Below are 14,697 nucleotides of genomic sequence, written 5' to 3'. Positions count from 1 at the left end.
AAGTATGTGTATTTGGATATCACATGCTTCTGCATATAGCTTCATGACATTCTTTATCACATCTAAGTAGGCTTGTTCCAAATGCTATATCCCACTGTAGTATAAGTTTTCTTTGGACAGATGGACAGATTTTTCTAAAAATTTCCAATCTTGTTTTGTATAGTGCTTGCTTTAAAACACAGTTCATTTCTTTAAGTCCTATTTTAGACCTTTGATGATGATTCTAATATTTATTGATTGGTTTCTCCATTATATTCTTTTTAGATTTTTATACATTTGTATTTTAGTGTTACAATCTGTCCTGCAGAATCTCTCTTTACAATCAATAGTTTTCCTCATTCAAAAGTTCAGTAAATTTTTAACACGAAGAAAAGCCTTACAAAAGATTTAAAGTTCAAGCATCTATGTATGACTTCCTCAAACTATAATTATGCAAGTGCCAGGGGTGGGTGTCATGTGATGTCATTGATCATACTCTTAGGTAGTGTGCAGAGTTTCAGATCTCAGAACTCGTCGTTTTGGCTGGTCTAGACAGGTATCTTGCTTCACATATTACCTATGGCTTGATGTATTGCAATCATAGGCAGTTTCATATGCTCAGTGGGATTTCATATGGGTGCTGGGAGCAGAATTCCACTCATAATGTTTTCTCAGGAAGAAATTCACCTGTTGGATCATCTCCCTAGTCCTTCCCCAGTCCCTGTGGAGGCCTGTCATGTGAACTTCTTTACCACAAAACTGACGAATTCTTCATTAACTTGGGAAATTACAGCTGTCATGCCCTATGTTTACCATATTACCTATGCAGTACAGTAGGTAAAGAACTAAAATTTATGACTAACCACGTCACAGTGAGAGATTAACAAATGAAACACTTGTGACTATCCTTTACTGAACTTCAAGGTAATCATGGAATGTTTCCCACTGTTAAGTTGTGATTCCCATTGACTTCTCTTTATTGCTTAACAGTTAAGAATGCTGTTAGCCCCATCAAGTATAACCTGACAATTTCGCATATGTTTTGCATTTTTTACACAGCACTTCTATGAAACAGAATTCTTCTAGAATTTTAGTAAATTCACTAATAATTCTAAATTCATATGCAAGATTAAAGATATAAAGAGGAATATTAGGACTAAAGACTAAGGGAGTCTACTGTTTCAAACAGAATTAATAATTATTTTTAAATGACTATGACAAGAATAGGCAAATGCATCAAGCAGTAAGATACATGTATATGCATTCAACTACAGATATTGACCTAAGCACTTTGTAATATCATTGCAGTTTGAGCAATTAACTATTCATGTATTCATACATTATTCAGGTCATTTGTTTTTAATTAAAATAATGGAACACATTTCATTGATTAATAATTAGATGTTTCACAAAAGTAAATTTTAATTTATTAAAAAATGATCAGAATGATAGTAATAGATTTTTAATCTACTCCTTTGTAAATATAGCTGCAAAATTTTATGTGCACTGGTACATAAAAATATACATTTTAAAAGTTTGGGACATTATGAGATGACACATTAATTTCATCCTCATACTGTAATTTCTGTTGTCCTTTGATCTACAGCTGCAGTTTATCAACTGTTCCACTGTTAATGCTTGGAAAATGCATGTGTTCTTTAGAATAAATCCCAGAGCTACTTCTCAATTGCCCTTAGATTTACTTCCTATTTCATAAGTCAATACTTTTACTTGAACCCTATCCCATTTTTCAAAAAAAAAAATAAAATCCTAATCCATAATACTTTCTTCACTTGCAGGTCTGAGGTGGTATAGCTATGTGTTGTCAATAAACTCTAACTATGATTTAGTGTTTATTGCATTGCATCTGGATAATTCCAGATGAGGATCATTTTCATACTCAATGAATAGCTTTATCATGATACCTTTCTTTATATCATCTTTTGTGATGTGATGGTCCTACAATAATTTTTGCTCTAATGTATGCTGTCATCTGATTTAAATACAGCTTCAGCTTGTAAGAAACTGAACAGATGCAATTTAAAGATTCTCATAAACCTCTATTCCTATTTCATAAAGACATATAAAAATGAAACCCAACACAATTATATATAGAATAATATAAATTTTTATAGCCCAATGCTATCACCTTCCTCCATTTTACAGAAAACATTTCCTGCATAAGAAATCATGTTTTTATTCCTGCATCAGGAAAAAAAAAAAACCTTTCATAGATCAATTTCTCTGGACAGGTGTTTGAACATCTCAAATTTACAACAATAGACTTAGCTCATTCCACTGGCTGAGACTCAGAAGTTTTCTATATACCAGACATTAATGCACTGTTTTTGTTCAATGAGCTACTTTAGCATTGGGGTTAAAATCCCACTGTGTGGATACATCTTGAGTTAGTTGTCAAATAGTTTTTGGATAGCAGATTTTAAATAACCTAGATTAGAGCAGTTTGGAATGTTCATCTGACTTCCTGGGGGTTACTTTCTTTCAGATTTCAACAGATATTTGCAGTGTCAATAAACCTTATACATATTTGAGTATTTTAATGGAAAGCAGGCTTTTGAAAATGTAGTATTGTCATTGCAAATGTGTAGTAGTTAACTATAAAATTCTGAAATGCATTTGGGAAGATACTTGTACTAAATTTTAGGAACATCACAATCATTACAAAAAGCTTATGTTAAACTTGATAAAACAACATTTTAGTTGCTTAATGGCAAGTGGTCCAATTGAGGACTACTATAGCCAAAAACGTTAAAGAGAAAACAATAGGAACATAAGACTTGATGACTAATGCAATATATTTGTTGGCATTCAGAAAGTCCATTTCACTGAAGGAATGGAAAAATTCAGTAGTTTTTACTGTTATAAAATTTTTGTATCAGAGTAATCCTTTGTTGAACAAGGTAAGAGCTAGCCTACACCATAGGTAGACCATTAAAGGCATCAGGACATGACTAGAGAGGTTCATATTCTGAAACCAAAAAAGGCAGAGGGATGTAACCCAGAAATGAGTAGAAGACTGTGTGATTGCTTTTGGTCAGTTCCCAGACTCTGGTTTTAATGCGGAGGCTTCAAGAGTCAAAGAGCAAGGCATAAGTTTAGAATAGTTTGCCTAAATAGTTTGCTTACAGGTTTGAGTGAATAATGTCTGTGGTCTTATTCTGAAGAAAATAGAATAAAGTATACAGATTACCAAGCTGTGGAATCCAGAAAATGTGCAGTGTTCAGTGAAATCTGTAAATGTCATTAAGTACAAGGTCTATGACTTAGAAGACAGGACAGAGTAAAGACACCCATATCTAGAAAATGTTGGACCTTTCCATTGAGGAAAGTCATCAGTTGGGTACTGTAATTTATATCCACCCTGCCTGATATTTAATAAAAAATTACCAGAATTGATCAAAATTTAATAATCCTCTATGTAAAAACCTATAAATTATATATGTAATATAATATATATGTATATGTATATGTATATATATATATATATATATATATATATATATATATATTAGATAGAAGGTAAAGATGAAATTGGGGAGCTGAAGAACCCTTTATACACATAAACATATACAGTAATATGATGAAAGTAATCAGAAAAACCCATTTGAAATATAGGAAATTTACTGACATTAAAGAGAACACAGTATTTGAACTCTTATTGTTTGACAATTTTCCTCCAAAGACAAAAACATCATTGTTGCTCCCCAATTAGGAGAAATACAAAGAAATCTTCCTGTAAAGTGTATCTAGAAAACAGCTGAAGTGACTGATAGACAAAGTAAAAACCTAACTAAAAACTGCATTGCCTTTGAAAGAATAAAATAATAGTAGCTGCTTTTATTTTTCTATAGAAACAATAAAGCAAGAAATGACCCCCTTTCAAAATTTTAAGTACCCACTGGGGATTTCTATTATTCAAATATTAATTGATGTGGTATATTTGTCCAGATACAATGCTGTGTACTCATATATTAGTTATGATTTATTAAAGCTTAGCTAAGGATCCAGAAAAGCAAAGCAGCTGGCCACTAGCTCTCACCCCTAGCTCAGGCTGAAAGGGCTAATCCACAAACAAGCCCTTCACCAAGTTTCAAACAGCTCTCTCTCCTCAGTGTGGCTGGAGAACTAATGCTCCTATCTTCACTGTGGCTGGAGAATGAATCTTTTCTGAGCATTTGCTTCTGTCTTATATACCTCTCTACTGCTGGGATTAAAGGGATGATATATATATATATATATATATATATATATATATATATATAATTCCTTTTTAGACTAATTCAATCTTGTGTAGATCTGAGTGTCCTTGAATTCAGAGTGACCTGTCTAACTCTTTATGGTGAATCCTAGGATTAAAGGTGTGTACCTCCACCTTCTAGCTTCTGGTGCTTGGATTAAAGGTGTGTATCACCACTGCCTGATCTCTATAGCTTGAGGCTGACTTTGATTTTCTGTATCCTCAGCCAAGTTTCAATAAATCATAAATAATATATCACTGCAATGGTGTTTAATGTGAGCCTTAGTGAAAAAAAAAAAAACACAAAACACAAACCAAGAATGTATCACCACAGTATAAACATGACTGCAGCAGAAGATGTTATTTTTATAAAGTTGTATTAAACCAGAATACACTCATACATGTCATACACACATATAAATGTGTGTGATAACAAAGAAATTTTAGCATTCTTCCCTCATTAATGTAATTAGACTCTTAACAAGGGAGTGTATCAGGTAAGGCCCTTATTAATACATACTACAACTTGAGGTCTTCAATATAAAAAATAAAATGTTCTTTTTCAGTTTCTGAGATTGATAGTGTCAATCAGTTTCTATTTGGAAGTTTCATATAAGGACCTCCATATCATAGAATTAGAAAAGGAAAACAAAAATGTTTGAGTAATCTATATGGCTATCTGGGGAATTAGAAAGAAGTCATTTTTATAAACTCACATTTTATATGAATCCACTTATATAGTATTATTAAAATGATGAATCTACAGAGAAGAAAAAAAAACTAGTTAGCCCTGTTGTGTGATAGAGCTATGGTTATATAACGAAGTATGTGTTTTTACCTAGAAGTGTATGTGACCCTACTATTATTTTCAACTCAAGAAGTTAAAGAAAATTTGAGCAATTGAGAAAATTACAAGTTTTAACATTCTTTCTAGTCCTGAGTAAGAATATGCACAGTTGTAAAAATCAATATTCTCTCTGTGTGTATCAATATACATTTTATGGCAAATTGATTTAAAAAATGAAAGACAGCTCATAAAAAGTAAAGTGTTGAACTGGAACTACATACAAGGGGTTATGGTTGTGACTTAAATACCTAAGCAAAGTGATAAACAGGTTACAAGGTAATTAGAGCTCTCACATGTTGCTGATACACCCCTCTGGAAATTCTTTAGCAATATCTACAAATATCGACCATATACACTCCAGCATACCAGTGTTAGCTTAATATAACTTGCCATAAAGAAGGCCATGTTTGCATCAAAGGCACATTGAAAGAATGTCTGTGCTTTCTGCACTGGCTAACTTTTTCTGTGCTTCCTCTGAAATGCAAACAACAAACAGAAAACAACAACAAAACAACAGCAAACCCCCTCCCAAGCCCCATGAATGGCATTTCCAGAGTTCATTTCCTTCTATCTGCCAAATTGAATTTTGCCCATGAGAGTAGTTCACATCAGGAGGTGAAGGAGGGATGGTTTGCACAGAAGTTTTGCTGAAACTGGCTGCAGTTTGACATGTGGTTAGATGTGTGATTGACAGCAGTTTGATAGCAGGCACTTGGCAATCTAATTTGCTGCTGCAGACTAAGTGTGTTATTTCTCCCAGGTCTTTGAGAACCTTGAGTTTTCTCAGGAGTCTTGGAGTACTGTTTTGGTGATTCAGGTAGAGATCCTCCAGTATCTGCCTCCACAACTTACCTTATTACTGCTTTCATGTAAGGAGAACATGCTCATGTTTGTGTCCCTACAACTAAAAAGTCTTTGGTAAATTTCTGTAAACTCTAGCTCATGTATGAAGCATTTTGTTTTTCAGGATGACTGAATAGTCTTATGTTGCTTGATAGATCCAGACTGTTAGCAATTGACCAAATTTGCAGCTGTAGTTGAGTAGATAATTCACTAGTAGGATGTAAATTGTATAACTGTCGACCACAGCCTTAAGCAATTTTATTCCACACAGAACACTGACAAATGTCTGAAGATACTCCTGATAGTCACAACACAGGCAGCTGTTACTGGCTTGCTTAACAAGTAGAGGCCAGAGATGTTGTTAAACATAGTGCCATGCATAGAATGGTTCTACGTAACAGAATTAGGTACTCTAAAATATAAATGGTAATAACCAAGAAAACTGCCATACAACAGAAGCAGTAAAAATCAATGAAAGAAATGCCTTTGCTACTATACTCACCATTAGGAGATATCAGTGTGCAATGTAGACTCCATCCAGATGAAAATTGGTTAACTCTAAATCTTGGATGTATAATATTCCCTCCAAGCTCATGTTTGAACATTTGGTCTCCAGCTGCTATTGCTTTTTAGGAGGGTCATGGAAACTTTAGCTAGGAAGTGATGGCAGGCTACAAGTTTTATAACTTAATTCAGTTTCTCACTAGGTGACTTGGTTTCATGTCTGCTGCTGAGAGTTTTATCACCAGCTTTCGCTGTTATGCCCTTCCTACCATGATGGTCCAATAGCTCCTGAAATCATGAAGCAGAATAAATCCTTCCTCTTTTTAATAGTTTTTGTCAGGTATTTGATTATGCCATGAAAAAAGTAACTCAGAGAAACTTCTTTCTTCACTATACAGAAACTATTGCAGAAATCCAGTACTGATCAAAGTGCAGAGAACAACTGATCTTGGGGAACTGAATACCTTCTGATAAAGCTAAGGCTTCACATAAGGCTCAGGGAACACTGCAAAAGACAGAGTGGAAATACTGTAAGAGCTAAGAGCCAGAGTACTAGGATTCTGGTACAAGATAACATCTGTATATATCAGGGAATCTGTACCCATGAAATCTCAAGAATGTGGTTGCTTAAGTAACCAGTGGAAATATCAATATTGATGGGGCAATCTCAGGGAGTCCATGCTTGGAAGAAGAAGTTTAGGCTGAGGTCTCTTTTATGGACCAGTTCCTGATTGGTTACCTAATCCCAAGTGAACATCCCTAAATACATCTTCTATTTTGCAGGTTCTCTCTCTCTCTCTCTCTCTTCCTCTCTCTCTCTCTCTTCCTCCCCCCTCTCTCTTACACATACACAAACACACACACACACACACATGAGAGAGACTATGTGTGTAAAAATTAAAGAATAAGAGGTTCTGAATTTGAGAGGTGGTGGGCAATGCATGGAAGTAGGATGGGGACAAGGGGTAGAAGTATGTGAATGAAGTACTGTCCTCATATATGATGTTCTCAAAATAAACCTAACCTAAAAAAAATCATCAAAAATAATAAATGAAGCCTGAAGTTATAAGTATATTAAAAAATAAAGTAAATAATGAAGAAGATACTGGCTAAGCAAATTCAAGAGTTTGACTTAGAAAAATATTCTATATTTTGACTCTATGGCCATATCTCATATAGAAAGAACAGACTGATGGCAATTTCCTGAATGATAAGAAGTGAACCACCTGAATCTGGAGCTTTAGACATTAGTGCAGTGCATGTACTATGGGGACAGTAAATTAAGATATCGCTAAGCAATGATGTGGTGAGGTACTATACATTTGTTGGTTGAATATGGCAAGTACGTTCAACAGTTTTAAATCCTGATTCAAGACAATATCAACTGTTATTGTTTGGGAAGTCAAGACTTCTGCAGATTTAGAATGCCTGAAACAATTTGGAAAAGGCATAATGTGTTTTGTATACATATCTGTTTATATTTGTGGTTTATTTTATATTGTGGTTTACTCTACATTTGATATTTCTAGGAATATTTACCAGAACATGAAATGTGTCATTTTTGAAGTTATATAAAAATAATTACCCTAGGAAATATGTAAAACTATTATAAAATGCTATACTCATAAATCAAGCATTTCTCTCAATGATTCATGCCTAGAGTCTTGGTTGCACAGTACAGACTTTAGAAATATTGGTTTTGCAGACAACTTCATTGTAAAATATTTTATCAAGTTCAAAGATGCAATAACTGTGATAAGAATTATTCCCTGCATATATAAAGTTATCCTGCATGTATAGAATTGAAGTCACTTTTGTACATGGAGTTCTTTATTCGTCTAGATAATTAAAATCCAGTCGGATAAGAGGGAAATGGTGAGAGATCAGAGAGAAGGAGCAAGCCACAGCCACACCTTACCTCTTTAGTATCTCAGCAGACAAATGAGCAATTTCTTGTTTCTCCCTGATTATAATCTGTTATTGCCCAGTTTCCTCTCTTCCTGTGACCACCAGACCTCTATGGTTAGCTAGTGGCAAGATCCATTTTCTGATCCTCAGACAGACTTTATTTGTTCAAGTAAGATATCGCCATGCACTTAACTGTTATTGGAGATGATTTATATTAGATAACTTGGGTGCTGTTATGGTTGTAATCTGAAATGTGTCCTCTAGGCTCATGCTTTCAACACTGGATCTCCAGATAATGCTTTTATTTTGAAAGCTGTGGAGCTTGTAGCAGGTGGGACATGGCTGGCAGAAAATGGACACTGTGGTCCAATGTTTGATTCCGGAAGCCCCAAGACATAAGTAACTTCCCATCACAAGTTCCTACAGTATAGCTCTACTATGCCTCTCCTTCTGTGAGGACCTGAGATTCTCTATTACCACAGGTGAAATCAGCTTTCCTCTCCTACATGGCCTATGTTGTGCTTTTTGGACAAAGCAAAGCCAAAGTAACTTATACATATATACTAATGTTTTTTAAGAAAAGAATCTATTTAAGGAAGTTATACAAAAGCACAGACTGTAATTTATGTATTTATATGAGTATACAGATATAGAAGAAAACCTAAAGTTTGGAATGCATTAAATTACAATTATTGAATGGCCTTACTGCCTTTGATTTATGAAAACTCAACTGAGCTGTCTTTTCAATTTTATTGTTGGAGGATTTCAGCAAAGAATAAAATGAGCCAGAAATACATCAGTTGGTTACATCTATGGGGAACATATGGAATAAAGTAATCTTTTAAAAATATGGCATCCATTATTAGATCATGAGTGTATATAAAGAAATGGTTTGCTTTAAGGTTGATCCCTGTCATGTAAATAAAAATAATTGTGGCTCATATAATCATGTGCCTAGTTAAAAAATATGTTTATGCCTTCAAGGATGGAAACACAATTCATAAAATTTATGACTGATTCTTAAATTACTCTTATCATAAATCCATGAAGAATTTATTTCATACATGTTATAGGAACAATACAATTCTTTTGTATGGGGCTATTTTAGATAATCAGAAATTACAATGTTTCCTACCATGTTGGGTAGTTTCAAAATTACTTACAGATAATTTATGTTATAAATTAGTTTTTATAATAAAAATCCTGTTTTCTACAGTCTTGAAATACCAAAACAATGTTATTAGCAAATCTCTGATTAGTTGCAAATTAGTAAATAATTAATGATGAATTTAAGACCTGTGGAATTTTTTTCTACATTGAAGATTCCATGATCCTCAGTTTTGATAATTCACGGTAATAAACTAACTCAGAAAAAAATGAATGCATCTTAGTAATTATAAGCATGGAAAACCTTATTTTGCTAGCTACCAGTTAATTAGCTGTTATGAGATCTTTAAAAATTGGGTATTTTGAGAGCATTATTAGAAAAAGACTCTTACTAGGAATATTTTTTATGGGAAACAGATCCCACTAATAACAAAATCTGTCATGAACTAAGCAAAGCAAATTAACAAACAAAACTACACATGATGAACTTCCCTAATGAATCTTTAGATATAAACAGTTCCCAGAAACAAAAAAGTTACCCAAGATCCTAGATGGTCTTCTGCATTAGAGTGCTAAACAAGCTTAGTTTCTAGAAGCTACCACCAATAAAATATGGCCAATTCCATAGAGTAGTTTTTTATTTTTCCTCTAGGTGCTATCTTCTTAGTAGATAATTTACTTCTAAAGTCACCGTACTCCAAATCCTCACCATTGAAAATCACCAGGTCATAAGAATTTACTATTAGATAAGATTTGGAAAGAATAAGAAATAATTTCTTTTGAAGAGATCAAAATATTATGATTATAAATGTGTTGTGGATTACTAATGTTGTTAAATCCCTAGGGGATGATGCTGTATATTCCCTTTAGACTGAGACCTACATAATGGTAAGTTTATTTACAATTTTAAAAGCATCTCTGTTATAGCTAGGGGGTTGATGATAACTTAGAAATCAAGAAAAGTTTATTAACTTACTACTTACAAACCAGACAAAGCTATCAAAACCACAGTAGACACCGACACATCACAATCCTATATTGGTCAGAGCTGTATATTTTAGGAATAAAAGAAAAAAGCATTTCTATACTTCCACAGGACCCATATATTTTAGTGGTGAATCACTGACAAGTATAGTATTTTACTAAATGTTTTATATGTCCTGATTAATCTTTGCTAAGGCAAAATTATAATTAACTTCATTTTAGCAATTTCTAAAATTATCCTTCCCTCATATCCCCTATTAAATGCCCCGTGATTATTTTCATGTATCACATGTTACAGTAGTAAACTAAACAAATCAAAATTATACCATCTACAAGCATGTTCTTGAAAGTCTTCTGTTAGTAGAGTCTATCATTAGCAATAAAATCAAAGTTTAGTGAAGCTTTTTAAAAGAAAAAAAAACAGTACATGCATGAAATCCAACATTGCTATTCCCAAGTTTTATCTAAATGGCTAGAAAATCTTATACTGACATTCAAAATGTTTTTCTCATTGTTGCTTTTAATTAAATCTAGAGCCTGGTGGCTGGCAGAATATATAACTCTAAAGAATGGTTAAAAGGGAAATATAAGGAAGAAAACTATTTTAATTTTCATTGAGTTTTAAAAATTTCAGCAACGATATACATTAATGAAAATTCGCTCATACTTAATGTATGAAAATTCATTCCCTCAGTATGATTGATTTTATGACATGTATTCTAAAAGAGGATAATTCCATATTGAAATGTTCTACTGATCCCAGTTTCTACAATAAAAACAGGGAGGTACAAATGTAGAGTGTGATCAAGAGTGTTCTTGCTTTTACTATATTTTTAATTCCAGAAAACTAAATAGAACACTCGTTCATGCAGACACAACAACACCCAGTGCCCCACATAGTTATTATCTTTGAACTACCCTGAGAAAAATCAGAAAAATTATGACATTTAGACTAATTATATAGGGTAACTGTGTGAATGATATATTTCATGATAAACATAAGATCAAAGCTATGTCATAATTTAAAATATTTTTGCCATCTTCCTCTTTGAAAAGTATGAGTGCATAGACCCTGAGCAGTCACATTGCCTTCGATGGTAACAGGAGCCACAGACATTACCACCGACCTTGGTTTTGGTAGGGACATAGACCCAGACATGTTCCTTGGCAGCAGCCCAGTCTTGTATGTCACCATGGCCCCTGATGACAACTAGGTCACCCATATCAATCCATTCCTCATTGTGTCACCTCTTCTGATCTGTCTCTCTCCATAGGACCTTAACCATTCTGCCTCTCACTCTGTCTCCCATACCATAACAACATATATTTACTTACCACAATAATATTCAAATTATGGTTTCTGGTGGTTTTGTCTCCCTACCCAAGGTACGCAGTCCCAGGCATGTGAGTGGGTATGCTTTACCAGCTCAGTCCTAATTTCCTAAAGGCACAGGCGTGCATGTGTGTGTGTGTGTGTGTGTGTGTGTGCGTGCGTGCGTGCGTGCATGCATGCGTGTGTGTATGTATGTGCATACATACATACATTCTGCTTCATCTGCATGATATGGATTGTAGGTCTATTTTCAGGGATGATCATTTGCTATTGGATAACCACCACTTGGTTATGCTTTTCCCTAAGGAAGTCTATCTGTCCAGCCCTTAGTATTTCTTTGTTTCTGTAGTTCTTTGTGTGGGGTTGACATGGTAGAATGGATGGGAAAAAGTCCACAAGTTCCCAGCATTATTTTTAAAAGAAATAATGTTGGGTAAGTAGGGAGGAGGGGTAAATTTGGGAGGAATGGGGCATCAATATAACCAAAATATATAAATTCTTAAAAATTTAACTCAATATTATTTTATATCCTTAGTTTCTTGAGGAAAAGAACAGCTCAAACTTGATTATATTACACCATCCAGAAACAACTACTTTATTACTATTTAATAAATAACCTTCATTAAAAATCCAAATTTGATTGAAAAATCCATATTGTAATGACATGATGCATTTCATAATCTGCCTACTATAATGAGCAGAGTATAAGCTCAGTTTTTAAGTATTCTTGTAAAAGTATGCATTACTTTTGCTGCTGGTTGAACATCAAATGTTCCTATAGATGTATGCAACTGAATACCTAGTTCTCAGCTATTTGGCAGTATTGTAGAACTTTTTTTTTTAAATTTATTTTATATAACCAAGTCTATTTAAATGAAAACAAACATTTATACACAATATTTGGGAATTTGGGCATTGTTCTTTCCAAACTACTTCCTGCTGGTAAGGGGCTCTGTCATGGGGGATTCTAAGAAGATTCAGAAATCCTGGCTATAGTCTGTAAGGCTGCTTTGTCCAGCTGTTTTGAATGTAGAATCACCTGGTACTCTGTTTCAGGTGGTCTGGCTTCATCAAACCACATTATTCTGGAAGGTATCCACAGCTTTTCATTTTCTGTGGAAACAAAAATAGAAATCCTTTTCCTCAGTAACTTGTCCTTGAACTTAAATTTTGGAGTCAAAGCATTTTTTTTAATTTAATTTATTATTTTACATGTGGATCCCAGTTCCCTCTCCCCCTCCTTCCCTCCCTTCCTCCCTCCCTCCTTCCCTCCCTATTATTCTCTCTGCCCTCTCACATGCACTCTAACCACCCTCCCCTCCCATCCCCCCACCCCAATTCCATATGTAGGGGAATGCCATCCAGTTGTGGTCATATAGATCTGACAGGTCATGTGAAGTAGGAACTAGGGCTTCTCTCCTGTCTCTAGATTAAGGCAGTTATCCCTCCATGGGGGATGTGTTCGCAAAGTCCTTTTGTGCACCAGGGATACATCCTGGCTCTACTATCTGAGGTACCTTAGACTGCTCAGTACTTCTGGCTGAGACCCATATTCAGGGGGCCTGAGTTAGTCCCATGCTGGCTTCCCAGCTATCAGTCTGGTGGCCCATTAGCTCCTCCTTGTTCAGGTAAGCTCTCTCTATGTGTTTCTGCAGCCTGGTCTTGTCCTCTCCATCTGCATCTTGGTTCTACTTCGACTCAGTGTTTATGTATGGGTGTTTGCTCCTGTTTCGAACAGGCATTAGTTGAGGGCTCCAAGTTAGTTGTTGATCTCATTCTCCGGGAAGAGCATTTATGGTAGCCTTTCCACGGAAGTTCAAATTGTTTGTTGGCAGTTGGGAGCAGTCTTGTAGTTTTCTAGACCTTTCTTTGTGTTCAATTTTATCTTCAAACCAATTCACACCACTAGAGGAACTAGGATACAAGGTGTATTCTAAGAGATTCATATAAAGTCCCTCACAGAACCGAACCGGGAAGGTACAAGTCCCCTGGAGCTCAGGGGAAGTGGGGGGGGGGCAGCAAATGGAGAGAGATGTAGGAGAAAACGAGGGGGAGGAAAAGAAAACATGTGCGACCAGGAAGATTGAGCCTGGTTAGGAATAGAAGACAGGAGACAGAGAGAGAGAGAGAAAGAGAGAGAGAGAGAGAGAGAGAGAGAGAGAGAGAGAGAGAGAGAGAGAGAGAGAGAACATAAAAGAGGGAGCCAATATTGGTTTGAAGTATTTTAGAACTTTTAAGAGAGAGAGGCTAATTGGAGAAAGTGGTTCATTGGGGGCTGGCCTTGAAGTTTTATAGCTAGGTTTCCTGTCATCTGCTTTCTTTTCTGAAGAAATTTCTGAAGAAATTAGAAGTCTAAATTTGAACAAAGTGCCTCATTCCACAGCAGAATCTATGAGTACTGCTTCTCATTCATTGCCTCTCTCACAGTGAGGGATTATACTTTCTTAAGCCATGAGGGATTATACTTTATTTCCTTTTCTTTAAAATCATTTGGTTTTCATTTTACATACCCATCTTAATTCCCCCTCCAATCCATCCTCCTATCTCCCACATCCCACCCTCCTTCAACTCCTTAGAGGGAGTAAGGTCTCCTGTTGTGGTAAATCCAAGTCCCTCCCAGTTGTATCAAGGTTGAGAAAGGTCTCCCAACATAAGGAATGGGCTCCAAAAAGCCAGTTCATGTCCCAATGCCAGTCCTACCCCCTACCCCTACTGCTCAAACCACATAACCGTCACCCATGTTCAGAGTCATGAGCCAAACTAAAGCCTTCATACCTTCATTGCTTTTTGGCAGATATTGCATGCAGGAAAGGAACAAATTACTAACACAGCCAGTTTAATCCAGAATAACCAGAAAGTTTTCATGTGAAAATCACACTGGAAGTGACTCATTGTTATGCAAAGTTGGTTGAGAACACATTCAAAGGCCAATGA

The sequence above is a fragment of the Phodopus roborovskii genome, unplaced genomic scaffold (assembly GCF_943737965.1).
Source record: "Phodopus roborovskii unplaced genomic scaffold, PHOROB, whole genome shotgun sequence".
Classification (NCBI taxonomy): Eukaryota; Metazoa; Chordata; class Mammalia; order Rodentia; family Cricetidae; genus Phodopus; species Phodopus roborovskii.
This window is presented reverse-complemented; position numbering follows the sequence as displayed.